The sequence below is a fragment of the Giraffa tippelskirchi genome, chromosome 12 (genome assembly GCF_054371585.1).
Source record: "Giraffa tippelskirchi isolate mGirTip1 chromosome 12, T2T-mGirTip1v1.2.pri, whole genome shotgun sequence".
NCBI lineage: Eukaryota > Metazoa > Chordata > Mammalia > Artiodactyla > Giraffidae > Giraffa > Giraffa tippelskirchi.
This window is the reverse complement of record NC_137286.1, coordinates 97,973,473-98,001,211: the sequence shown is the minus strand read 5'-3', so window position 1 is coordinate 98,001,211 and position 27,739 is coordinate 97,973,473. Positions and strand designations below refer to the sequence as shown.

Sequence of the window (27,739 nt, the reverse complement as noted above, 5' to 3'; positions counted from 1 at the left end):
ACTTAATTATCTGGACTCCTAGGAAATGAGCTCTTACCAGCAAAGGAGCAACTTGAAGGCGGACCAGGAAACCGAGCGTCATCCTCTCTGATTCAGCAGTAATGCCATCTGTACTGGGCTGAGTCCAAGCAAGCAAGCAGTCAGCCAGAAGGCTAAATGCAGGAGCAGTGGGTCACAACCCCAGGGAACAGCTGGTCCCTTGAGTAGCCAAGGCAATTCCAGAAATGGTGAGAGCCAGTGGCCCTTCAGAGAAAACATAAAAAATGAAAAGGTTAACAATTTTCTCCTGCCAGCTAACCTGCTCTACTTTGGCTTTCTTTCACAAGAAAATACAAAGCAGAGCATATAATAAAATAGTTGACATAGACTGTGTCCCCCCAAATTCATGTGTTCAAACCTTATCCCCAGTGTAATGATACTTGGAGGTGGGCTTTGGGGTGATTAGGTCGTAAGAACAGAGCCTCCAGAAATGGGGTCAGTGCTCTTATACAAGAGACCCTAGAAAGCACCTTTGCCTCTTCCTCCGGGTGAAAATAGTCATGTGAGAACCAGGAAGCTGGTGCTCACCAGACACTATACCTGCCAGCACCTTGAATTTGGACCTTCTTGCCTCCATAACTGTGAGAAATAATACCACAGTCACACAGTCTGTGTTATTTTGTTACAGCAACCCAAACAGACTTAGACAGTGGTAATTAGGGGAATAAAGTTTTCCGGTAACCATTGTACAATTTGAGAACAGAACCAGCACAATGCACAGCACCAAGTTACTATTCAATTTAATAAGTGCATTTACCCATTAATTCTGCACCAACTTGGGTCTGGACTTGGGACACATTCCTACCGAGACCAGACCCAGATTTTACAAAGAGTTCTGGGTTTTCCCACCCTTCAAACAAGGGGATTTTAGAAGCTGATTCAGAGACCGAGTCCTCAGAGGATAGTCCCAAAGTTGGCAGCTGGACAGAGATGGGAAGTGGGAGATCCGGCATATGTCTGCCATCAGATAAAATTAACATTTGTTCACTATGGAAAGCAGTACAGAGGTCCTTTAAAAAACCAGAAACAGAGTTACCTACATGATCTTCCAATCCCACTCCTGGGCATATATCCAAAGAAAACTCTAGTTTGTAAAGATACATGCACCCCAGTGTTTGCAGCGGCACTATTTACAATAGCCAGGGCATGGAAGCCACCTAAACTGTCCATTGACCCATTGACAGATGAATAAAGAAGGTGTGGTATGTGTGTGTGTGTGTGTGTGTGTATACATAACACACACATAGTACACACGTACATTACAGAATGGAATGTTACTCAGCCATAAAAAAAGAATGAAATAATACCATTTACAGCAACAAGGATGGACCTAGAGATTATCATGCTAAGTGAAGTAAGTCAAACAGAGAAAGACAAATATCATATGATATTACTTATATGTGGAGTCTAAAAAATGGTATAAGTGAACTTATTTACAAAACAGATATAGACTCACAGACATAGAAATCAAACTTAGAGTTACCAAAGGGGAATGGGAGAGGGATAAGTTAGGATTTGGGGAATAACATATACATGCCACTATATATAAGAAGATAATGAACAGAGCCAACTGTATAGCACAGAGAACTATATTCAATATCATCTAATAACCTGTAGTGGAAAATAATTTGAAAAAGAACATATATACGCATGTATAACTGAATCACTTTGTTGCATACCTGAAATAGAGCATTTAAAATTATATCCCAATTAAAAAGTTAAAAAATAGGTTTTTTAATTTATTTTTTAAATTTAAATTTATTTATTTATCTATTTTTTACTTTACAATATTGTATTGGTTTTGCCATACATTGACATGAATCCGCCATTTAAAAAATAACATTTGTGCCAAAATTTCAAGTAGTAACGCACTTCAGTTTGTGCATTCAGCAGAGGCACAAGGGATATGGAGAAAGAACAAGCAAAGTGCCAGGTATCTTTGGAGCATTCATCGAAGTCTCCCCGTGTAGGATGCAAATGAGTTTTTCTTTGGGTTTTGATCTTAGTTTCTCCTCGAAAGGAAAATGCCTTTTTATTTGGCTTGTTTGCAATTTTTAAAACTTATTTTGTAAATATTTCATAATATTTAAAACAGTATATAATGAGGACTGCAAGCTCTTGCAGCAGAAAATAATTAATAATACTTGGCACTTAATGGCACTTTTCATCATTAAATCTCTTTGTAGACATTAATTAAGGAAAAGATATTTCATCTTTTTAAAGTTGCTGTTAGGCTCCTGTCAGTGAATTTCGTGAATGTTGGTTGCAACGGGAAGTGAAATATGTAGAATCCAAAATACAAATCTGCCAATGTTTTTAGGTAAAAATAAGCCTTTGTATGTTTTCCATTATAGCTTGTCCCTTTGAATAAGTTTGCAAATAACTTTTATTCATGGCTGAATATTAAAATTAGGTTTTCTTTCGTTATAACTACTGTGATGTCATATTAAATTCTTCATATTTTATGAAGTATTTTCAATTATTCAAATGTAAAAGCTTCATAAATAAAGGCACCAGAACTACTCATGTTCCAGGAGAAACATTTGTTCATTTGGCAAATGAAGAGTAAGTCCCTTCTTTTCCTTCCTGGAAAGCAGAAGTTGGTTTAGCAAGAGAGATGATCCTTCTAGTCATTCTCCCTCCCTCCCTCTACAGGGACATACACGCTAATCTCCAGGGTGAAACTCATGGCTTGTTTCAATTATCCTTCCAGAACTCTTTCTCTCCATCTGTTTCCAATGTCTAGAATTTTTAAGATAATCCTTTTATCATATAGGGCTTCCCTGGTGGCTCAGAGGGTAAAGCGTCTGCCTGCAACGCGGGAGACCCAGGTTCAATCCCTAGGTAGGGAAGATCCCCTGGAGAAGGAAATGGCAACCCACTCCAGTACTCTTGCCTGGAAAATCCCATGGGCGGAGGAGCCAGGTAGGCTACGGTCCACGGGGTCGCAAAGAGTCGGACACGACTGAGCGACTTCACTTCACTTTATCATATAATTTGGTGCAATAAACATTTTCTCCTACTTCTCATACAAAATAGTTGCCTGCAGGTCAGGATCCTCAGCATTTTTCTTCATTTCCGTCCTCACCTGCGTTTACCTCTTTCACTTCTGTCTTGGAGACTAGCTCCTATCTCAGTCAAGCTCATTCCTCCATCAACACTTAGCATTTCCCTTTGATTCCTCCAGCAGTCAACTCCTTCTTTATAGAGGTTTGTCATTAACATCTATCTTCCTTCTGATTCCTTGCAGGGATTCTTTAAATGCAAACCATATCCATTGAATACATGCCCTCTAGGTACTATCTTGTCCTTTCTTCCTGTTGGGCTTCCCATAAGAGAAGCCTTCCATATGAGCAGCCTATATCATCATCTCCATTTCCTCGCTCCCAATTATTCTTAGAATATAACCAACTGCTTTCTGTTCTCGCAACTCCATGTTGGCACCCCATGAGGCACACCAGCCACCTACCAGCCAACTCCAGGAGGTACCTTCCACCCGTTATCTCCTGTCTGGGCTCCTTCAATGTCATTCTCTCCCGGTTCACCACATACAAGCTCAGCGCTCCTTTTCAGTCTTTTTCAGGTTCCATTTTCCTGGAATGTTAGTGTTTCCAAGAACTCTGCCCTGTGAATTCTAATCACTGTCTTCATTCCCTCTGAGGGACTCTATCAATCCTAGGCAACGCCTGCATCCACATGCTTTGCCCCGTTCTGCTCTGTTTTCCCATTTCTTGTTTCCTCTGCCTGGGGTGTCATTCATTCTTGAGGAACTGCTTACCAAGACCCAGTTCAAACAGAATTCTCAAATGTCTGTTCTTTCTTCTCTCCAACCCCCACCTCCCTCAACCCTGACAGAACTAGTTGTCTCTCCCCAGCACTCCCATGGCATCTTACATGTATTTGTGTATATGTGAATGGATGTATGTTTATATACGTCTGTGTGTGTGTGTTGCTTAAGTTATGTCTGACTCTTTGTGACCCTATGGACTGTAGCCCACCAGGCTCCTCTGTCCATGGGATTCTCCAGAGAAGAATACTGGAGTGGGTTGCCAAGCCCTCCTCCAGGGGATCTTCCTGACCCAAGGATCGAACCTACACCTCTTACGTCTCTTGCATTGGCAGGCAGGTCGTTTACCACTAGCCCCATCTAGGAAGCCCAGTGTGTGTGTGTGTGTGTGTGTGTGTGTACTACATATAATACCACTAGATTTGTCAAGGAAAGGGATTCCTGCTTAACTATCTTTGAATTATCAGCACACAGAATAGTTGCAATAAGTCATATTAAGATAACTGTTTCATATTAGAGGACAGGAGAGAATAATAATGTGGATTTGGTTCAAGGTTACTTTTTCTTTGTTTTACTCCCAAAGCAGCTAATAAATATGGCAACAGTTATAAATCAGACAAAGACAGTGGGGCTGAATGCAGCTCTGATTGTTTCTCTTTGTATCTCACAGAGATGTGCCCAGTTTTTAACTTTGCAACTCAGTTAAGTACATACAGCTTAATAGCCAGGGTCCTAGCAGCAGACTGCTTATTGTGCCAAAACTGGGTCAAACTTTGTCTGTACTTGTACTTTAGGGCCTAGGAATTTTCATGTATGTCTTTTTATCTGTTTTTCATGGTCAAGTCTACATAATTTTCATAAATATTGAATTATTAGTTAGCAAATGAATAAATGACCACTTGGCTAAAGTAACATACTGACTTGTAATCCACTGCCCAGACACCCATTGAGAGAGTTACCCAAGTCAGACACACTGGGTATGATTGGTAAGAAGCTTTTCATCATGCATTACTTGAGATACGCAGTTATCTGTGACAACCCAGGGACCCACCGAGTCCAAGAAGACTGATTGAGTTTGAGAAATGGCATTTGCTTTTTCTTTCTCTCATTGTATATTTTGATATTTCATTTTATTTTCAGACTGGTACTGTGAATGATGACTGATCATGATTCCATTAAGAAACCGCCTTGTAAAGGAATTGGTAACAGAGTGGATGAATGCATATGCGTATGTATGCGTGTAAGTTCATTCAGAGAAACTCAATATTCATTCTGTTTCAACTGAACTTGGTGACCTAATACTTCTATTTTATATAGCATCACTTTCATACACAAAATAGCAGCACAGCTGCTGATAACTTCAGTAAGGATTTAATAACATGGCCAAATATCTCTAGAGATACAAAAGAAATACAGTTAGCTAAATAATAAATGCTTATGAAGAGACTGCTATGTGCCAAGGACTATGAAAGGCTGGCCTACAGAGTCCAGGAACTTACAGCTATGCCGATAAGGCAAAATACATAACACATGAAATAGGGAAGAGTATATTTTATCTTGTGTTAAATTATATGATTCAGATGAAATGTTACATAGTAAGAAGGTTGTGTGAGCACACCATGGACCAGCACATTACTGGAGGAGAAGCAGACAGTTCTGGGTTTAAGTTCTGCCTCTGTGAGTTAACTTTAATCTTAGGCAGGGCATATCTGATCTTTAAGTCCAAATTTCCTTAACCGTAGGAGTAATTCACCGATTCTATTAACTTGCCAGTTCTGTATCCTCCAGAGTTTTCTTCCATGCAGTGCTGGCATCACTCAAGAGTAGGTGAGGTAATATGAATGCAAACATATTTAATTTGTTCATGATGTGTGTGAAAGTGTTAGTCACTCAGTCGTGTCTGACTCTTTGCAAGCCCATGGACTACAAGCACGTCAGGCTCCTCTGTTCATGGGTTTCTCCAGGCTAGAATACTGGAGTGGGTAGCCATTTCCTTCTCCAGGGGATCTTCCCCAACCCTGGGATCGAACCCAAGTCTCCCACGTTGCAGGCAGATTTTTTACCATCTGAGCCACCAGGGAAGCCCCTTGTCTGTGATGGTTATGATCAAATCAGAGGAAGATGCAAATCATCTCTTCCCAAGAGGTACCTGTACACTCAGTCTCAGCCCGACTCTTGTCCACAAAGCCCAAAGTCTCCCTCTTTAGGATCTGCTGCTCTGTCATCCAAACTCCTCCCAAACCTGTTCCTTAACCTTCACCCAATTTAGGAGCAAGTATGGCTACATACTATTCCCCTTTGATTACTATTTCTTGTTCACTTGCAGGTATAAAATTATGACCACGATGTGGAGCCAACCATGTGAAGATAGGGGGAGTGTTTCTTGGAGGAAAAGCAGTAATTTCAAAGCTCTGAGGCAGAAACAAGTGGGACGTGTTTAAGAGAGACAAAACTGGCCAGTATACGTGGGGCAGGAGAGTGAGGGAGCAGTGACGGAACGTGGGGGAGGGAGCTGATGCTAAGTCGTTTCAGTCGTGTCCGACTCTGTGCGACCCCATAGACGGCAGCTCACCAGGCTCTGCCGTCCCTGGGATTCTCCAGGCAAGAATACTGGAGTGGTTTGCCATTTCCTTCTCCAGTGCATGAAAGGGAAAAGTGAAAGTGAAGTCGCTCAGTCGTGTCCGACTCTTCGCGACCCCATGGACTGTAGCCTACCAGGCTCCTCCGTCCATGGGATTTTCCAGGCAAGAGTACTGGAGTGGGGTGCCATTGCCTTCTCCAGGGGGAGGGAGCAGCAGGCAGCAATCAGATTCAGCAGGAAACGGATTTCTTCTAAGAGCAACACAAAGTCATGGGAGGTTTAGACAGTGGGGTGACTTGATTAGTTTCATGATTCATTTGTACTGTCGGGTCTTTTTGAGGGAGCAAGAGGGAAATCATGAAATGGGTTAGAAAACTATTTCCCTGCTCTCAGCTGGAGATGATGATGTTTAGCCTGAGGTTATGGCAATAGACTTTGAACAAAAGGAAGGACTCGACATATATTAAACAGATACTGAAAATATGTTGCCAACAAGTGTGATGCATTTAAGCGATGGAAATACCAGTGTCCCTGGGAACTGAGCCAGAAGAGGGACGGAAGTCTGGGGAGTAAGCAGGGATCCCATCAAAGACACCAAGTTAAGAAACTTACTGTCATGTTTGGCAGAATCTGCTGTCAAATTAGATGTGGGAGGCAAAGGGAAAGAGATGAAGCAAAGGGAGCCCATTTCCAGGCCTGTAGCCAGAGCAGCTCAAGATCTAGTTGTACCATTTATTGAGAAGTCCTGGCGAAGAGTGTATTTGGGGAGGTGGAATCCAGAGTTCTGTTTTAGAGGTGATAAGACAAGGATCTGTAACAACAGTATGGTTGCTGGAGCAACCAAATGGCCAAAGGCGCATAAAGCACTTTATCAGTGAGACTTGTACATGGTAAGAACTTCAAATGCTTTAACTGTCACTTTCATTGTCAACATTACTATACATGTAACTACCTTCATCAACTGAAAAGCTTACTAAAAGGCAGCCCCAATCTTCTATGACCTCACTTTCCATCCGTTACTGACACTAACAGTGTAGGATGCATTTTGTAGAAAATGTCAGCTGGCTTCTCTCCCTTTTGCACACACAGTCAATTGTTTTGTGAATGGAGATGAAGTGGAGCAGAGATAACCGACTTGTACAAAGGCCCTCTGCATCAGGTTTCTTTTTTTTTTTCTTTTCCCCATGAAGATTAACGGTTTTTCACAGATGGATTACATTCTTCTCATCATTAGTTAAGCCCATCTTAGTGGAAATTCTACTTAGGAAAGTATCTGAGAAAGGCAGATCAATTTGACTATGCAGAAAGCTTCACTTCATATAAAATTAGAGTATCTGTTTGACAGGAAACAGAGGTGGAAGATCCACGTCTGCTCCTACACCCGCCCCTCCCCGCTCCAGTTGATAAGCAGTCGCCCTCTTGACACGTCCATATGCCCAGAAAGGAGCAGCAACACAGAAAATAATTGCAACACGCAACACATAATTTTCACTTGCCCTCAGGACATAAAATGCACCAGGACACCTTCTGTGAGTTGGATGAGGGGGAGCAATGATTTAGATCCTCACTCTCTATTTATCAACATCCCTGGAGCAGAAAGCAAAATGAATAATCCGTGAATGGACATCACTTCCAGACAATGTGCCTCTAAAAATAAAAGCTGAAAAAGACAAACATCTGTGTTGAATGTAGTCCTGGATTCGTCTGGGCGGTGGGTCGACAAATATGGATGTACTTGGCCATTCTTCCAAGCACCAGGAAGGATGCATAGGCTGAGGCGGTCGGTCGCTGCAATGTTCTGAATGCCAGTGGCCCATCAGCATGCCTGGGTGCCACGTGGGACATCTCAGATGCTCCTCTGGATAGCGGTCAGGGCCTGGGAGTTGCCAGATGAATTTCTCAGGCTGAGTCTGATTCATCCAAAATCTTAGGTCTTCATATGGTTCACACTGGCTGATTGTTTGTCTGCCCTGCAAGAAGCTTAATTTATCATTTTTAATTGACAAGGAAATGCTGAGTTCAATCAAAGGCAGATGTAAGAAAGGCTGGGAGTCATTGAAAATGCTACTGGGGAAAGGTCTGCACCCCGAAATGGTATTTGGCTCTTAAGGAAGCACAGATGAGGCAGGCGTATTTGGGAATGTTTGTTGCTTTTTGTGACTATGCCTCATTTCCCGCATCACCTGTACATCATGTTGGTGACATTTTCTCTGGTAATTACACATGTTCTTCCAGCAGCAGAGGGAATGTTCTGTGGGAGGCACAGGACTGTCAGCCTACGAGCTAGTGCTTTTCAGGAAGCTTAAACAAGGAACCCCAGGGTCCAGATGTGTTCTTCTTCAGAGAATAATGCATAGCCCAAGCAGAAGAGTCCATAAGTGGAATCTTGAAAAATCTAAAGCAGAAGTACTGAGTGTTTAAGACTGAGATGTCAAAGCAGCCGCCCCCAAAAGAAAACAGGTTGCAATCCATCCACAATGCTCTGCACATTGCAACAACAATAGGGTCATAAGGCAGCAGGGATTCTCCTATTTAATATGTATGATCTGAATATGCACTTGAGAACAGACTCCAAGATGTAGGGTTGGGTACAGTGAGACAAGGTGGAGTGTAATCACAGAAAGCACATTGAGAAATCATTGTTCCTCTCTTTTCTTTTCTTTTTTAATTAGAAAAAAAGTTATTCATATTAAATAAGTGTCAACCTGGGTCAAGTCTTTTTTCAGGGAGCTAACTACGCCAAACCTCTTAATTATAATCACAGCAGTCTTGTGTGATGAAATCTCCAGAGGGCCTGCTTGTGCACTGTTTGGTTGAGAGGACTGCATTATGTTTGTCCCAGCGTCCTGATCTCAAGGCTTATTTAAGGCTATAAATAGTTTCATGCTCCTATCATTTGTAGGAAAGGTAAAAAAAAAGACCAAATAGGCCTCCATCCTCCTGGTGTGGCCCCTCCCTAAGACTGGTAAACAAGAGTCTCCTTTGGAGTTCCAAAACTTTGTGTGTGTGTGTGTGTGTGTGTGTGTGGCCACACTCCACAGCTTTCAGGATCTTAGTTCCCCGACCAGGTATCGAACCCGGGCCCCTACCAGTGAAAGCGTGGAGTCTTAACCACTGGACCACCAGGGAATTCTTATGTTCCAAAACTTGACCTCCGGATCCTTCTTTTCAGCAACATGCAATCTGTGACAGCAAATGGCACCAGGAATAAAACAAGAGATCTCCCTGGCCAATGATGGTCCCTCCTCATTCAGGACCTGGGTCCATGGAATGAAATCACACAATTTCATAATCTCCCAGGGATTGAATACTGCAAATTCCTCAAAGATCTTTTAATGCTTGGAACCAGTGCCAAGGTAAACAGAGGCAAAGGGGTTGCCCTCTATGGGAGCATATATTAATCTATCCCTGTGGGCTCTGCTCAAGTAAACGTCAGCCCAGTGAGAGTCCTGTATTAACTCTACATGAGGGGAACAGGGAGGTGGGCACCACCAACGGGGATGCAGGGAGACAGGGTGTTGTCTTGTAACCAGAGGCATGTGTTGTCTGCCATGTCTTTGCCCTGTCCTTTTTATTAACCCCAAAGATCCTGTCAAATGCTCTTGGTAGAAGAGGGATTACCAAACTAGAGCTGACACGCTCAGCTCCAGAACCCAGGGGACTTCGACAGATTTCTCCAGTCCATCTGTCTGGTTTTAGGGAGGGCTTGGCATGTCACCTGCCTTGCTTCCTTAAAGCAAGTTAAGTAGTTCCAGATATGGCTGGTGGATTTTAACCCCTGCACTAACTGTTTTCAGTCGGAAGAACCCACAAATCCCACTCTGAGACACTAAAGGTGACCAGTATCAATGCCAGTTTCAACTGGGTGATCCCTGTGAAATGTCCTTTCAGGGTTGGATTTGTATCATGCCCTCAAGATGCTGAGAAACCAGTCACAGAAGATAACGTACATACTGATTCAGTTTCTGGACATTTTTCAGGGGTGTTGTAAGAGAAACTTACAGAATTGTGTACTGAACTGAGTGGCTTTGACTTTCTCCAACTTCCTAGAATTGATGGAATGTCTCCATTTAAATCAGCTGGCATCAGCAAAGTGCAGAGTCTTAATGAAACTGCTTGAGATACTGACTTTAAATGACTGAACTACAGTGTCACTTTCAAAAGTGAATGTTTCAAACCCATATGGCATTTGTGGCTGTTCATGGCTCTGCTGAAAATTGGAGTTAAAACAGGATCACATTTGCAGACCAATAGGGGGCAGATGGGAGCCAGATGCCGGGGGAGAGACTCAACCTGCCTGCCAGCTGGAGTGGCCACAGGAGGCAAACAGCCCTGATGGAGATTCTATTCTAGGCGAGCTGACAGACCACGCCAGCGAGGGGCCCCCACGCCTCACTGCATTTGCACAGACCATCAGGATAAACCCGCAGCTCTCTCAGGAAAGGGACCACACTCTCCGTGATGGCCTGAGGGAACACACAGCATCTTGCTTACCTGGGTCTCTACTGCAACAGCTAAGGAGAAATGGGGAGACATGGTGACACGGAGAGGTTATTCCAGGAGCTACGTCTGAAATGGTATCATGGGCATTGCTGCGAAGCATTATTGAGGCTGTCGAATACACAATTTTAGTCTTAGAAGGATACGGTCAGGGAGACCTTTATGCACAGACCAAGCTGCCTGGCTTGGAACCCTTCTGTGAGGAGGACCCTGAGCTTCACAGAATACATCAGCAGGCCACTGGTCTCCTTGAGCTAAATCTCTGCTTTCCTATTCTCAACTATACGGCCATGCAAAGACCTAGAAGTCACTACCAAACCATAACAAAAAGGTCCAAGAACACTCAATTCTCATTCCTCTCCAGCCCTGATCCTAGCCTAAAGGTTATTTTTCTATTCCTTGAAGGAGTGAAAAACATTTAAACCAGGAAGCATCTACCTGCCATGTCTTACACGTTTCACTCTTGCACAGGTCAAAACCTTTCAGGAGCTAGTGAGGTATATCTGGGGCCCTGGACTTTTATTAAAAGATCAGGCTTACGGGTGTGTGTGACAAGCCACATAGCAATTCTGAAAAACCTGGGTATGTAAAGAATCCCTGAGAAACGAGAGCAGAACAACTTGATCCCTGTGTCCACAGGTACTCACTGAGACCTTTAGACACCCGTGTGCCTCCTTGGGCCAGCTGGCCAGAGAGCAGCCGGTGGCCAGGACTGAGGGATGTGAGGAAGTGGCCCAGAGGGCACATGTGTCCTAGAGCAGTGTGGACTCCGGGCAGTGAGGCACCTGCCTGCTTGGATGGTTTTAACCAAGCGGAACAGGCTGTGCCCTAGGAGGCCTGGGAAAGTTCTTCCTTGAACTGGGTCAGGAAACATGGAACACAGGTGAGCTGTTCTCTACAAAGTCAAATGTGATTTTATTGCACTTACTGATTATCAGTGTGATTCATTGGTCTCAGCCATTGGACATCTGTGTCCACAAAATGCAGGGCACTCAGCCAAATGTAGGAATGTTCTGATGAAGTTTGGAATTTGGGTGCAACATTTTCCATGCTCGGCCAAATTGCTAGTAGAAAGTAAGATGCTGCCTCATGAAAAGCACCCCAGAATGACTCACAGGATACATTTTCCTGGAATTGCTAGTGACTAAGCACTCTACCTTGCCTATTATCATGACTGAAAAAATAAAGAGATGACACTGCACAAGTAGTATTAGCACCTTCCTTTTGAATTGCTTTTTTTTTTTTTATGTTAACCCTTCCTGAGCCTCTTTTTCTACTGTCTCATTTCACTTTTACAACTTCCTGGTAAGAGGACAACACTAGTATTACATAACTTCCAAGAGAGGCAAATCATACATAAACAGGTTAAAGGACTTGCTTTAGGATTCCATTACTCCAGGTTATGTATGTATGTATCCCGGCCAGACACTGGGCTGATTTTAAATAAAGGGAATTATTACAAAGGCATAGGCAAGGACGAGGGAAACCCCTGGGGACGGCACATGAGGCTGGGGCTGGGAAAGGCTGCTCTTACCACCCCTTCGCCTGAGGGGCCAGAAGAAGTGGAAATCACCTAAGAGGACCGGGGAAGGAGGGTGAACTCAGCCAAGGGATGCAGACCGCCCAGAGCCAGTGTGGCTTGGAGGAACCCAGGGGAACCCAGGAACCCAACCCAGTTCTCCCTGACACTCCCCCCTGGCCTCTGCTTATCTCCTCACCTCTCCCCCCCAGACACTGACCAAACCCATCTGAAAGACTGAAGGCAAGGAAGCCTACTAGTGGAATCCAAAGAGTGGAGCCTCCAGGGGGCACTTCTGGGAAGAGAGGCTCTACAAAAGATGGTCTGTAGAGTGAGCCTCGGAGAAAGCCAAGCTTCTGGTTGCTAGTTCCAAGGACCCTCAATGCCTCATCTTTCACTGTCATTTCCCAGATAAGTAAGGACAGGCATATTATCACCAGGGTTATAACCACCCTTGCTGGTGACTGACTATATTCCCAGGTGTCAGCCTAACAAGGGGGGGGTTCTGCTTTCAATTAAGTGCAACTCAGAAATAGCACTTCATCCCATAGCGAACTATGCACTGGGTGCATTCTCATGAGAGACGTATCAACTAACACCATGCTGCCCTTTCTAACTGTTCTCCAGAGCACTTTTTTATGTGTCACCTCATCCCTCACACACACACACACACACACACACACACACACACACACACACACACACACACACAGGCACATGCACTCAATAGTTCACATCAGAAGATGAGAACAAAGCACAGCTTGTGTTTCTGGCTCAGATGCCACAAAGTTAATTTTAGTTGGAAAACTCCTTGACACACTTCCAGGAAAATACCACCCTAAACAGCAGAGCTCCTGTTAACATCTGCCCATCAGCCTGCTGTTTGCTCAGTGACACCCAATGCCAATCTCTTAAGTCCAGATTCTCAAACTTTCTTTGAAATTAGTCACCTCAATAAGGCTCATGATGACATAAAAGCAGCTGTTACTGAGAGGAACTGTGGCATGGTGATGGTAGATGGGGAGCAAGTCAATGGAAGCATGGATGGATGGATGGGTGGGCGGGTGGTGGACGAATGGTGTCAGCTGTAAGATGGAAGAATTAATGAGGGGGGTGATTTACCTAACTCTCCCCTCACTATTCTTTTTTTTTTTTAACATAATTTTATTTATTTATTTTTGGCTGTGGTTGGTCTTTGTTGCTGCGGGGGCTACTCTCAGCTGCAGTGTGTGGGCTTCTCTTGTTGTGAAGCACAGGCTCTAGGGCACACAGGCTTCAGTAATCGCAGCACGTGGGCTCAGTAGTTGTGGCTCCTTGGCTCTGGAGCACAGGCTCAGTAGTTGTGATGTATCAGCTTAGTTGCTCCATGGCATGTGGGATCTTCCCAGATCAAGGATTGAACCTGTGTCTCCTGCATTGGCATTCTTTACCACTGAGCCACCAGGGAAGCCCTCCCCTCACTATTCTTGGTGACAGTAAACCTGAGGTACCTCTAAATCCTGAGACAAAGGGGTCTCTGCCTGAAACCATTGCATTCAGACACAAAATATTATAGAATATATTCTAGACAGAGAGATAGACAGATCATGATAGATGACAGACAGATAGATAGATAGGTTGTTGTTTAGTTGGTAAACTGTGTCTGACTCTTTGGGACCCAATGGACTGTAGCCTGCCAGGCTCCACTGTCCAGGGGATTTCCCAGGCAAGAATACTGGAGTTGGTTGCTATTTCCTTCTTCAGGGGATCTTCCCAACCCAGGGGTCAAACTCACATCTCCTGCATTGCAGGTGGATGTTTTACCACTGAGTCACCTGGGAAGTCCTATTAGATAGGTTATAGATTAATAAGCCTGCATTAAGTAGACAGATGTATAAATAGGTAGGTAGATGGATAAGCCTGCATCAGATCCCTGATGGCTCAGTGGGTAAAGATTGGGACACGACTGAGAGACTAACCACACACGCACACATTAAGAACTCTGTTTTGAATTGTGAGCAAGCCAACCTCACTTAACTAGCTATGGAATGTCTCAGTGCTTCTGCAAGGAACTTTACCTCCCTCTGCTCCTCTGCCTAAGGTACAGGGATGCAGTGGCAGTGATAACTGCCTTCAGGCATCACAGGGATGAAGATCACCCTGTAACCCCCAAGTTGTAACCATCTACAAAAATCAACCTTTTCACTGAAAATTGAAACCACGTCTGGGTACAGCTTTCTCAGGAAAAAAAAAAAAAAAATACTGAGGTAAGAATTGAACTCAAATATCTATGACCAGGTTGGTTATAAAATAAAGTAATGCTTCAGAGACATTTATCATTTATGATAGAAAGATTATGACGCAACCCTGAAGGAGAAGAAAGAAGCTGTGTGCCCTGGAATCTGGAGAAGACAGAACACAGGGCAGAGGAGGGGAAGACATGGGAAGGAGAGAGGCCAGAAATTGAAACAGCTCTTCTTGGTGAGGATCACAGATTTCAGCAGCATTTTAGGTCAAGAGCACTATCCACTGATAAAAATAGGGCAGGGTCATCTTTGCCAGGCGATTTGAGGAATTTCTAAGAATATTCACCTGCTCGTGCCACCCTGCCCCAAAGATTTTTGAGCCTGGAGCCACATTCCAGGAGCCCTGAGGTTAGAGATGTTATGGTCACGGCTCCTATGCCCACCACCCTCCCTGCCCTGGGCCTGTCCTGCCTCTCCCGGCCCGTAGAGAGCTCCTTCCATTTGTTTGGGTGACTGTGCATATTAGGCAGAGGTTCTCTGGGCTGCTTGGATCGGGGCTGGAGGTAGACCCTCTTAAGCCCGGCTTCCCCAGCCTCTGGCCCTTCCATGGGGAACATCAACACGAGATGATGACCTCAGAAGCATATCTGAGGACACGTGGGCTGCCCTTCTCACTAAAACCTGGTTTGAAATTCCCTTTCCAGATTTGCTTCAGGAAATGGATGTGGATGGCAGGGTGGTGAGAATCAAGAGAAGCTGAAGAGAGGTACCCTCTGCATGGGGAGACACAGTAAGGAAAGTCAGGGGGCAGCAGGCTGGCCAGGGCCCTGGGGACACCTCTGCCCTCTAGTCCAAGAAGAAGATGGTCTCCCCCACCCCAGGCAGGGTCTCGCTTAAGCACTGGAACCCCCTCTGCCAATATCTGCTGAATTGATTTGGCGTGAACTGACCTGCATCATAATTTCAGGCACTGCACCAGAAATGACTTCAGTTGAGTTATGCCTTGTTTTGTTCTGTTTTAGGAAACAAGCTATATGCAGCCTGAGAACATATTGCTCTCATTGCTGTCTGTTCTGAAGCTCAGAGATGTCACCCCAGATCTGGAAGTCTGACCTCACAGGTCCGGCTGGCTCTGTCTGGCGTCGGGGCAAGTTTCTCTAAAGCAGGGCCGTTCTCTGCTGGCTTGGGGTCTGGGCTTGGACACCAGGACTCGGGAACGTGATAAATAATCAGCAGACAGTCTGTCTGTCAGGTGATCCTCCGCTCATCTTGGGATGGAGCCTAGGAGGGATGTGTGAGAGCCGCCAAGGGAAGCGGCCAGGGGGTTGTGAGCAGGCCTGGGGCTCCTCCATGTGACACTGCCTGCCTGCCCGCTGCTCTGAGAGCCACCGAGTGCTGGGACCCTGCACTGGTTCACAGAAGCAGCAGCGTTGTCTGGGTCATTCCCAGCCCTTCTCCCACCACAACCATTTATCCTGACCTGCTTTTCTGGACTCATCTGGGAAGGGTGCAGAGTGTCACAGTAAGCTCCGGGCTCACACCCTCACTGGAACTTCTGGGCCAGGCGAAGCCTGCAGAATATGCTGTCTGAGAGCCAGGCAGCCCCAGAACGCCCTGCCTCGCTCCTTCGCCTCAAGCCTTCTTTAGTCAAGTTTTCTAAATCAGTGATGCTCAAACCCTCCTCAGTGGACCAACAGCCTCAGCATCACCTGAGAGCTTGAAAGAAATACAGATGCTCAGACCCCACCCAGATTCTCTAATCAGAATGGGCCTCTTACAGGATCTCCAGTGACTCACATGCCTATTACACTGGAGACATGCCAGCTGCAGAGGATCTGATATAAACAGGATAGGTCCTGGTCACAGGAGCTGAAGGACACCAGAAACACAAACCCACCCCCACCCAGCCCTGAATTATCTTTCTCACCTGTGTTGAAATGCTAGTGTTCATCCTTTTAGACCTTCATCTTCTGTCTAAACTGTGCCGTTTTCATTAAAATACAAACATTGCTTAACATTGCCTGGGAGGGAAAGCACATGTGTCCCTTACTTCTTAGTTAGAAAATTAAGAAATTTTTAATGTGCCTGCATTATGTGCCCCGCATAGTACAAGATGCTAGAGGTGAGTGAGTTTACTGCTAAATAATTACTTTTCCCCAGAGACAAGAGGTCTGGAAGATCCCCTGGAGAAGGGAATGGCTACCCACTCTAGTATTCTTGCCTGTAGAATCCCATGGACAGAGGAGCCTGGCAGGCTACAATCCATGGGGTCACAAAGAGTCAGACAGAACTGAGAGACTTTTGCTTTTCAGAGACAAGAGAGCTGGGCATTCAGAGAACAGCAGGCTTCTCTCAGGCAGGAGGGATTATTCAAGGCAGAAAAAAGGACTCTCCTAAAACAAGTGTGACCTTCTGCTGTATCTTGATTTGACCCAGCTTGCCTCTAGGAGCCCATCAAGTCCTTGAGTTGATGCTTCCATTTCCATTCAAAGGCATCCTTTGTCATTTCAACTTAATGGAAAAACCCAATGGCATTTTGAAGACAAAATGTCCAGGTGCATATTTATTTTTAGAAGGAAATGGACCACAGCACACCCATCCTGCAAAAAATGAAGCAAGCCACGGCTCTGTGTGCTGAAGCAGAGAGTGGTGCCTCAAGGGTGGAGAGACAGAACTCACCAGTGAATGGGCAGTGCCTCCTCTTACAGATGCTCTGTCAGAACCCACACAGCATCCATTGAGCGGCCAGGAAGTGCAGAGTTAGTGACAACACCGAAGGCACTGGAAGGAAAAGTAAAACCTCTGCTCAAGCATTCTGTCTTGGCTTAGGTACCTATGAACAATTAGTATCTATTTCCATTTCTAAAATCCGTGGGATATGGAATGATTTGTTTGCATATTCTTTTTATTTCATCCGTCACTGAACAAGGTCATCTTTTAATGAGGTGGAATTGTCTTTGTGACCTAATAGGAGCAGTAACAGCAGTCACCGAGTGCTTGCCGTGTGCCAGGTGCTGATATAAGTGCTTTACGAGTCGCGAGTCGTCTTCCACGGGTCCTCCCCATTGCTGTGTGTCCTGCAAGCAGAGACACTGCCTTTGTCCTTGATGATGTTTTCCCAGCTTTGGAAGATAAAGAAGGTAGAGTGTCTCCCTCCAGAGACAAGAAACAGACTTACTGTCCAAAATGATAAACATTATGTCCCCCTTGTGAAACAAAGGACAAGCGTGCTGCTGCCGGTTCTGAAGGATTCCCTCAGCCTAAGCTTAGAGTTCTAGAATGCAGTCACTGTGTGTATGCAACTGTCACCCGGCCCTCCTTGTGTCATCCTGTGGGAACTGAGGCACCAGAAAATGTGCTACTCTGGCTACTGCTTGTCTGCTTGTCTCTGACACAGGGGTCTCATGTCTCCTGCCAGCATCAAGGAAACTGTGGCAGGATAACTCATTAGACTGTGAGCAGAGGAAAATCTCAGACTCTACCCCATTTTTGGCAGAAGTTCATTCAGTTCAGTCTCTCAGTCGTGTCCAACTCTGTGATGCCATGGACTGCAGCACGCCAGGCTTCTCTGTCCATCACCAACTCCCAGAGCTTGTTCAAACTCATGTCCATCTAGTCAGTGATGCCATCCAACCATCTCACCCTCTGTCATCTCCTTCTCCTCCAGCCTTCAATCTTTCCCAGCATCAGGGTCTTTCCCAGAAGCTATATCTTGGCAGAAGTAATATCTCATTTAATCATCTGGACAACCTTGGGAAGATACTCTTATTTACACCATTTTACAAATTAAAAAAAAACAACAACGAACAGTCTATGTTTTCTTAGGTTTTAAGTAATCACAGTTGTTATCACTCAACTAAACTGACACATCCACTGGAGGTCCCAAGAATGAAATTCCAGCCTGAGAGAGACTTTCCTTTCAGGAAGTGTCATCTTTCTAGGCCTTCTTTTTAAATACTGCTGAGAATTACACTCAATTAATTTCTACCCCTAATACTGTATATAAATAAGATGTAGCCTAAGAAGTAGAACGCTAAAAGTGGGCAGAGGGGTACAGACAAGAGACATGGGAGACATATTTTTGCTGCCCTCCTTATTTTTGACCCGGGCTGGCCCAGTAAATGCCCAGTTTTTGCATCACAGTGAGGCTAAAGTACGTCAAAATTCATAGACGTGGTTCCCCTTCAGGTTTACCGGGGTCAGAGTGTGTCTGAGGAGGGACAACAGCTACTTGGGCTGCTCTTCGTTGTTTCACTGGCACATTTCATGGTTCAAATGATGATCTGTCACTCCATCCGTGACACCTGGAGGCCACAATCCCCTGAGGTACTGACACCTGGAGGCCACAATCCCCTGAGGTGTTGGCGTAACTGGGGAATATGCCAGGAAGACAAATTCGGCCACTACTGCTTGTTGTCTGAAATAGACTTGATAGTTCAATGCTCACATAAGACTCAGTACAGGAGCACTTCTGCATGGATGCAGGTAGACGAGGCATAATGGAGGGCTTAAATATATACCATGTCTCTCATTTTTATAAACACGCGGCTGAAGGAAAAGGGGGAGTGAGGCTTACATTCACTTAGTCATCCGATGAGCATTTACCAAGTACCTTGGTAAGGAGTTCAACAGGGCATCCAGAGATGAATGAAATATAGGCATTTATCCTATCTAAAAGTTACAATTTAATTCAAACTAACACAAGTACACAAGCAATAAAATATTGCAGACTAAGGAATAGAAGCAGAAGATATTAAGAAGAGGTGGCAAGAATACACAGAAGAACTGTACAAAAAAAATCTTCACGACCCAGATAAGCACAATGGTGTGATCACTCACCTAGAGCCAGACATCCTGGAATGTGAAGTCAAGTGGGCCTTAGAAAGCATCACTACGAACAAAGCTAGTGGAGGTGATGGAATTCCGGTTGAGCTATTTCAAATCCTCAAAGGTGATGCTGTGAAAGTGCTACACTCGATATGCCAGCAAATTTGGAAAACTCAGCAGTGGCCACAGGACTGGAAGAGGTCAGTCTTCGTTCCAATCCCAAAGAAAGGCAATGCCAAAGAATGCTCAAACTACCACACAATTGCACTCATCTCACACGCTAGCAAAGTAATACTCAAAATTCTCCAAGCCAGGCTTTAGCAATACGTGAACTGTGAACTTCCAGATGTTCAAGCTGGTTTTAGAAAAGGCAGAGGAACCAGAGATCAAATTGCCAATATCTGCTGGATCATCGAAAAAGCAAGAGAATTCCAGAAAAACATCTATTTCTGCTTTATTGACTATGCCAAAGCCTTTGACTGTGTGGATCACAATAAACTGTGGAAAATTCTGAAAGAGATGGGAATACCAGACCATCTGACCTGTCTCTTGAGAAACCTGTATGCAGGTCAGGAAGCAACAGTTAGAACTCGACATGGAACAACAGACTGGTTCCAAATAGGAAAAGGAGTACGTCAAGGCTGTATATCGTCACCCTGCTTATTTAACTTCTATGCAGAGTACATCATGAGAAACGCTGGGCTGGAAGAAACACAAGCTGGAATCAAGATTGCCGGGAGAAATATCAATAACCTCAGATATGCGGATGACACCACCCTTATGGAAGAAAGTGAAGAAGAACTAAAGAGCCTCTTGATGAAGGTGAAAGAGGAGAGTGAAAAAGTTGGCTTAAAGCTCAACGTTCAGAAAACTAAGATCATGGCATCTGGTCTCATCACTTCATGGGAAATAGATGGGGAAACAGTGTCAGACTTTATTTTTTTGGGCTCCAGAATCACTGCTGATGGTGATTGCAGCCATGAAATTAGAAGACGCTTACTCCTTGGAAGGAAGGTTATGGCCAACCTAGATAGCATATTTAAAAGCAGAGACATTACTTTGCCAACAAAAGTCCGTCTAGTCAAGGCTATGGTTTTTCCAGTGGTCATGTATGGATGTGAGAGTTGGACGGTGAAGAAAGCTGAGCGCCACAGAATTGATGCTTTTGAACTGTGGTGTTGGAGAAGACTCTTGAGAGTCCCTTGGACTGCAAGGAGATCCAATCAATCCATCCTAAAAGAGATCAATCCTGGGTGTTCATTGGAAGGTCTGATGTTGAAGCTGAAACTCCAATACTTTGGCCACCTCATGGGAAGGGTTGACTCATTGGAAAAGACCCTAATGCTGGGTAGGATTGGGGGCAGGAGGAGAAGGGGACAACAGAAGATGAGAGGGTTGGATGGCATAACCAACTCTATGGACATGGGTTTGGGTAGACTCCGGGAGTTGGTGATGGACAGAGAGGCCTGGCGTGCTGCAATTCATGGGGTCGCCAAGAGTCGGACATGACTGAGTGACTGAACTGAACTGAACTGAAGGAATAGATAGAATAAAAGCAGACAGATCAAGCCTTGTCAGGACTCAGACCAAGGAGTAGTTGTATCAGGCTGGGGAGGAAGATCAGGCCCTTCTCAGAGATGGACAAAGTTTCCATTGACAAGGGTGAGGAGGCAGAGAATTCTATGCTGATGAGACAATTTAGGCAACGATGGGGACTTGTTCAGGGTGGACAAGGAGCAGCCCAAATTGACCAGAGCTTAAAGGGCAGAAAGGTAATTAGGGAAAGGTGAGGCTGGTAGGAGGGCTGTGTCAGATGGAGAATGGTGAATGCCAGCTGAAGGGTTCAAGGCTTTATTCCAGGGGGATCCAGGACCACTGACCATAGGTTGTCCAGGAATGGAACATACAGATGTTATAGATATTTATGGCATATAAGTAGCAAAGGTTATTGACTATACAGCCAAACCTCAGGGAGGAGTGTCAAGTCAGAAATCCACAAAGCAAAGAATTATTATTCTCTATACAGAAAGAGAGGAGTTACTCTTTCGGGGGAAGGGTGATTTTAGTTTAGGGAGTCATTCACTTGGAGTTTATCCATTCTTGCAGTGTTCAGTTTCAAACAACATTAACTATAATCTGTTATATTCTTATGTGGTTGTTTGGCTCCTTCACAGAAAAATTAATAGCTCTTCAGTTAACAACCACATAACACAGTGCCAGGCACAAAGTAGGTGTTAGTAAATATTTTAATACAATACATTGTGCTGCATGCATGCTAAGTTGCCTCATTCATGTCTGACTCTTTGCAACCCAATGGACTGTAGCCTGCCAAACTTCTCTGTTCATGGGATTCTTCATATAAGAACACTGGAGTGGATTGCCATGCCTTCCTCCAGTGGATCTTCCCAGCCCAGGGATCGAAACTGTGTCTCTTAAGTCTCCTGCATTAGCAGGTGGGTTCTTTATCACTAGTGCCACCTGGGAAGCCCATATATTACACTACATGAAACATTAAAATACATTATATCTGCAATAAGTCAAGACTAGATGCATCTAATGTTTGCAATAGGTATAAAAATTTCATACAAACATTTACTATTTCTGTTTGAATGTCTTTATCCAGAGCTAATTATTTTAATAGTCTGGTGATAAACACAAATATATTTTTCTGGCTAATATGTGGCTTTTTAAATTACTACCTTTAATACCAGAAAACCAAGTGTATTTAACACTTCCATTTGCCTGAAACATCAATGCTAGACATATGACCTATTTAAACAAACAATAATTAACCTAGTCACACAAATTGTAGTAAATAGAACTAAATTTGATCATTTTCTCTCCCTGCTGTTACATATTTTAGTTTGCATTTTTTCTTTATCAAGAGTACAAATCTATATGTTCGTATACAAACCTCCAGAAATAGATATGCAATATGGTTGTTAAAAAAAAAAAAAAAAGGAAGTTGTTAAGTCATAAAAGAGACTGTGAATCCATAGAATTCATCCTGTTGATTAATTCAGAAACATCAACAGCTGCATGCCTTTGAATGCTTTAACTTGTGTCAATAAAATAGTGAAACTGTTAAATCTTTGCAGACAGGAAGAAAATGTGATTCTTAAAGCAGTGTCTGTTCAAATTTTAAATAGCTTAATGAACTTAAAAGAAAGCAAAGATTCATTCTCAAGAGCACTTAAGTTATTCTATCTACTTGTGGGGATTTAATTAATGACCTATCTGATTGCCCCAAACTTTTAAAATTGGTCACCTCCAGCAAGAAGGCTTCTGGGGGTCCACGGCTCAACAGCCTGCCCCTGTCCCTCACCCAAGGGCTCACAGCAAGGCTGGTAAAGACCGGGAAAAGACAGACATCTCTGAGTATCATGTAGTGTAGTTTGGAGGGTGGGAAAATCTCCAAATAGGCTATACTTTACTTTGTGGGTGAATATTCCCTACCAGGGCACAGAGGAAGAGGAAGTCAGGCCCCCTAAATAATAATTGGCCAGAATCTTGTACCAGCAGGAGGAGAATCAAGATGGTCAGTAGGATGGGCTTTTGGGCCAGAAAAATCTGAGGTTGCTTACTAGTGGTGGGTCTGTGAATAAGGAACCCCACCTCCCTGCATCTCAGTTTTGCCACTGTGAAAGGGGTAGAATACAGAGGCATAAAGGAAGGGTCTTGTTCTGGGGTACAAACACCTTCAGATCTCAGTGTTAAAGCATTGCAGAGAACAGAGCTTGGATCTGGATATTTATAGTGGCCACAAGCCATTGCAAGCCATGCATTACAATGGAGGGATTTCACCTGATTAATGCAGAAGCTCTGGAACTTCATTTTCAATTTTATTTGATTAGCACCACTCCTCTGTTTGTTGTCTTCTGAAAACATTTAACAAGAGACAAAGGGAAGATCAGGAAAGGAGAGAAGGTTGTGGGAAGGAAAGGTACAAAGTGTAAAATCCTGCTTGTCTGCCTGCATAGGCTTCACTTTCTCTCTTTGAAAGTATTTTTATTTCAGGTATATGTGGATTAGAAATGTCTTAAACAGGAATGTACAGTAATTCATGTTTTATATTAACACTTATCCATGTAGTTCTTTACAGATGAATTGACAAGTCCTTTAAAATCTAGATGAGTAAAGCTTAATGCTTTTTATTGAAGCAACTATAATTTGGAGAGATCTATGCTTAAATGAAAAATGACTTTACCAATAATGTTCTTTTCCTCATTTCAACATTTTAATGATATATTTCTTTAATATTTCCCAGAAAAAATTAATTTATCACCAAAATATATTAAAGCAAAGGGTATTTTTCACCTGAGCACAATGTAAGAATTCTAATAAACCACAATATATTGGGGGTATTTTAAATGAAGGGATGTACAAGAGAACTTTTAGAAGTCTAATCTCCTCTGTAATTGGACTTGATTGAACTGCTTTCCTTGAGAAACTCAATAAACAGTACCACTCCCTGCTGGTGTTCTGTGGCTCCCTACAAACACAGCATGTGTGCGTGCGTGCGTGTGTGTGTGTGCATGTGTGTGCATGTGTGCATGTGCATGCATGTGCGTGTGTGTGTGTGTGTGTGTGTGTTTTAGAGGAGGGCTTCTCCAGACAAAGAAATGAAAAGACATTGCTTTATCAGTCAGCAAAACAACAAAAGCCCCATGCAGCCAGCCACTGATCCCTGGAAATCAGAAGCTGGGCGAAGACCAACTTTAAAGACCACTTTTAATACCACTGAACTGTACCCTTAAAAATGGTTGACACTGTAAATTTTATGTTATGTATCTTTAATCACAATAAAAAATTGACAAGAAAAAGAAAATGCTGCCTCACATAGTTATTGATTGGAAAAGGGAGGAGCGTTTTAACAGCTTTTTCAGGCAACGGTGGATATCCTTCTGTCCACTGAACTTAAAACCCAGCAAGTGGTTTCTTAAAAGTTAGCTGCAAATGTAGAATCTGAAACCTTATCAGTAAAGCTTTTGTATCCTGTCACATTTTTAAAACCTCTTAAACTGCTTACAAAGGACAGGATAAAACTACATTGTCCACGATGGTACCACTAACCACATATGTATGGTTTCCAGCGCTTGAAACATGGCCTAGGGAGACCAAAGAATTGAATTTTAAAGTTTAATTTATTTAAATTTGATTTTAAAAACTTAAACCTGATTCAGTTATTGGAAAAATTTTCAGTATGTTTGGGCCAACTTATATATGATCACTTATTGTTTCAACTTAACTGTAGTGAAATCTAAACACAGATCAAGACATTCAGAGTGAAAATGTAGGGCTTGAAATGAGATGTGCTGTAAATACACAATGCACACTGAATTTTAAAGACTTAGTAAAAATAAAAGAATATAAAATATCTCATTAATATTTTTTAAAATTGAGTATATTTCATACTGAATATATGTTAAAATGACACTATTTGGGATATATTGGTTTAAATAAAATATAAAATTCAATTTGAAAAAAAGAGTTTCTGTAAAGGAAAAGTGAAGGATACCTGACTCAGGTTATTATTAACTGAAGTAAGGAATCACCCCAGAAGTCTCTAGTTTGTATTCTGCCCAGAAAAAAAAGAAGTGAGAATTATTCCCGTTGAAAAAATGAATCATCATCGGATGTGCAGGTAGTTTGGTGTCAGTATCTGTATCTCCAAAAATACATTAGCTTTGATCACTCCACAAAATGGTGAAGGGTAGTAATGATAGCACCGAAAGGAGTGAGTTCATTTTGAAAGTGCTCTCCAATGTTAACGCATTTTACATTGTCACAGTATTATAACACAGACCACAGTCTGCATTTATACATGAGAAATACTAAAGTAGTAAGAGCCTTGTCATATATACACACACACATATATATCCTATATAATGTACATATATATGTGTATGTATTAACTATATATTTCTAAAGTTATCTCTGTATGTATTTAGATATATATACTGTCAGAGGGCTTCCCCAGTGGCTGAGTAGTAAAGAATCTGCCTGCAGTGCAAGACACAGGAGATGCAGGTTCAGTCCTTGGGTTGGGAAGATGCCCTGGAGGAGGGCATGGCAACCCACTCCAGTATTCTTGCCTGGAAAATCCCATGGACAGAGGAGCCAGGCAGTCTACAGTCCATAGCATCACAAAGAGTCGCACACAACTGAAGTGACCGAGCATGCACATACTGTCAGAGCCTCAGTGAAAGCTCAGGAGTTTCTCCTGGTTTCTTCTTCGTTTGTGTTAAATCTATTTAAGTATGGTTTTGCTAATAATTTGGCAGTTATCAGGAAAATTTGAACAATCTGGATGGTCAAATTGATTATTTATGTTACAACAAACATTCTAAAGCCTTAGTGATCAACATTTCTGCCCACATTTATTTTTTTTAAAAACCAGTGTTTCTAGACAATTTACTTAATCCAATGTGGAAAGAAATCTTTGTGGATCTTTGTAATGCTGTTTTCATCAAAGCTGCTGTTTCCAACTGAGCCACACACCACCAATGCCAAATGATCAAATTACTCACACAGAAATCATAAATGAAATCCATAGATAATTTGCAGACCTCATTTCAGCCAATGGTTTTAGCTCTTTTCCTCAGCAGATCTCTCCTGAAAGCTGCTAACAGGCTAATTGGAATTTTATATCCTCTCCACTCTCTGGTGGAAATGCTAATAAGTAATGAAATGGCTAAAGCCCAGTGCACAGAGGAGGAGGAGGAGAAGCAAGGAGCTGAAAACCCTCCAGCTTCAAAATCGCATCCTGAATAATCAGCAATTGACAGAAGCTCCTCACACGGTGCTTCTCTACACTCACGAGCAAACTGGGTGGACTGTGAAACCTCGATGTTACGCATACACTTGTTCCAAAATTGCTCGACAGACTGCATTAGGAGGTTAGATGAAAGCCTGATTTGTCATCACAGCCAGTCAGATTCTCTGGTAGTATTAGCTATCTTTAAAACATATTTCCATGGCAACTACTTTAAAAACATATTTGACTGTGGAGGCGCTTCCGTTATGAGAGCGAGAAAAACCCCAGCGGCCTCTTCTTGTCAGAGCTCTTTTCCACCAGGGGAGCAACTCTGAGGCCAACGAGGATAAGAGGAAGGGTCTCTTCAGGCTCAGGACTGTGGAGCATCCAGTCGCCTGGGTCCCACCCTTCCAGGTTGCTGGAGGAGTCACTGCTTCCCTCCATGAAGCAAACCTCCTCCTGAGCTTAACCTCCTGACCTTTTTTGAACCCATTTCTGCTGATGGGCATTTTTCCCCCAGGTTTCCTTTGATTTTTCCATCTCTGCACTAGTTTCAAAGGCCAGTCAGAATACGACTGTTTCAGAAGTGAGAGACAAAACTCCGTTTGCTTTATGAGAAAAAAGAAGTACTCAGGGCTCTATATACAAACTGGCCTTTTTGTCACTGCCATGTCTGCTTGGACTGAGGCTTAATCCAGGGACCCTGGCAACCCTGAGTTCTTGACCTTTTGTTAGGAGAAATCATGAATTTTCTGCCCTGTTGGCTGTGAGGAGCAGACCCACAGTGAACCTCAGGGCCAAGATGAAATGTTAATAATAGTTCTTGGCTAGTTCTTCACCTCCAAGAAACTCACTGTTTTCCCAGGCATTCTCTGTAATCTCTCCTAGATGTAGATCTAAGTATTACTAATTCTTATTTTCTCATCTTGTGGGGAAGAAACAGCCTGTAACCTTTAGCCTAGAGATAGACTCTGTGTCGACTGCATTGAGAGACAGGGCCTACAATGTGATGGTTTGGCTGTAGCAATAGGGATCACACATCCAAAGGTCTCCCCTCTTGTACCCCCAAAATGTTGCAAATCCCCACTTCTTCAGTTTGAGACTTTATCTTCTAAATGAGATATATTTCTGCAAGCATCAAATTCTTTAAGGCAAGATAGGTATGAAACAATCAATGGGAACAATACTCATGAGGGTCCAAAAATCAGATTTGGGCCCTAACATTCTGGATCAAGAATATTTCACTGAAAGGGAAGTAGGAGACAGAAAGATCTAGAATTAAAAAGAACAGGGCCAGGTTGAGTCCTTGCATCGCAGGATATCTCAGAAGGGACTCTGTTCTGGAAGGTTCTCTCTGTTTTCTCAGCCTCTTCAGGGCCCAGCTTGCATTGGGTTCTCAGTGCATTCATCTCTGAGGCCATATCGATACGTGGCTGGTGTCCATTTCAGCTATCTTCATGGTGCATATTGATCACCGTCACAGATCACTCATTCACCAATCTTC

The 27,739-nt window shown here is 43.4% G+C and overlaps 1 long non-coding RNA gene across 1 annotated transcript in view; it reads right to left on the bottom strand.

Moving 5' to 3' along the window:
- Positions 1-27,739, bottom strand: part of LOC145530435 (uncharacterized) — a 68,566-nt gene that overhangs the window by 1,895 nt on the left and 38,932 nt on the right. Inside the window, exons 4-5 of the long non-coding RNA XR_014071765.1 lie at positions 17,331-17,432; positions 38-243 (exon numbers count right to left, since the gene is read on the bottom strand). This is a non-coding gene — a long non-coding RNA (uncharacterized LOC145530435). The remainder of the gene's footprint in view (positions 1-37; positions 244-17,330; positions 17,433-27,739) is intronic.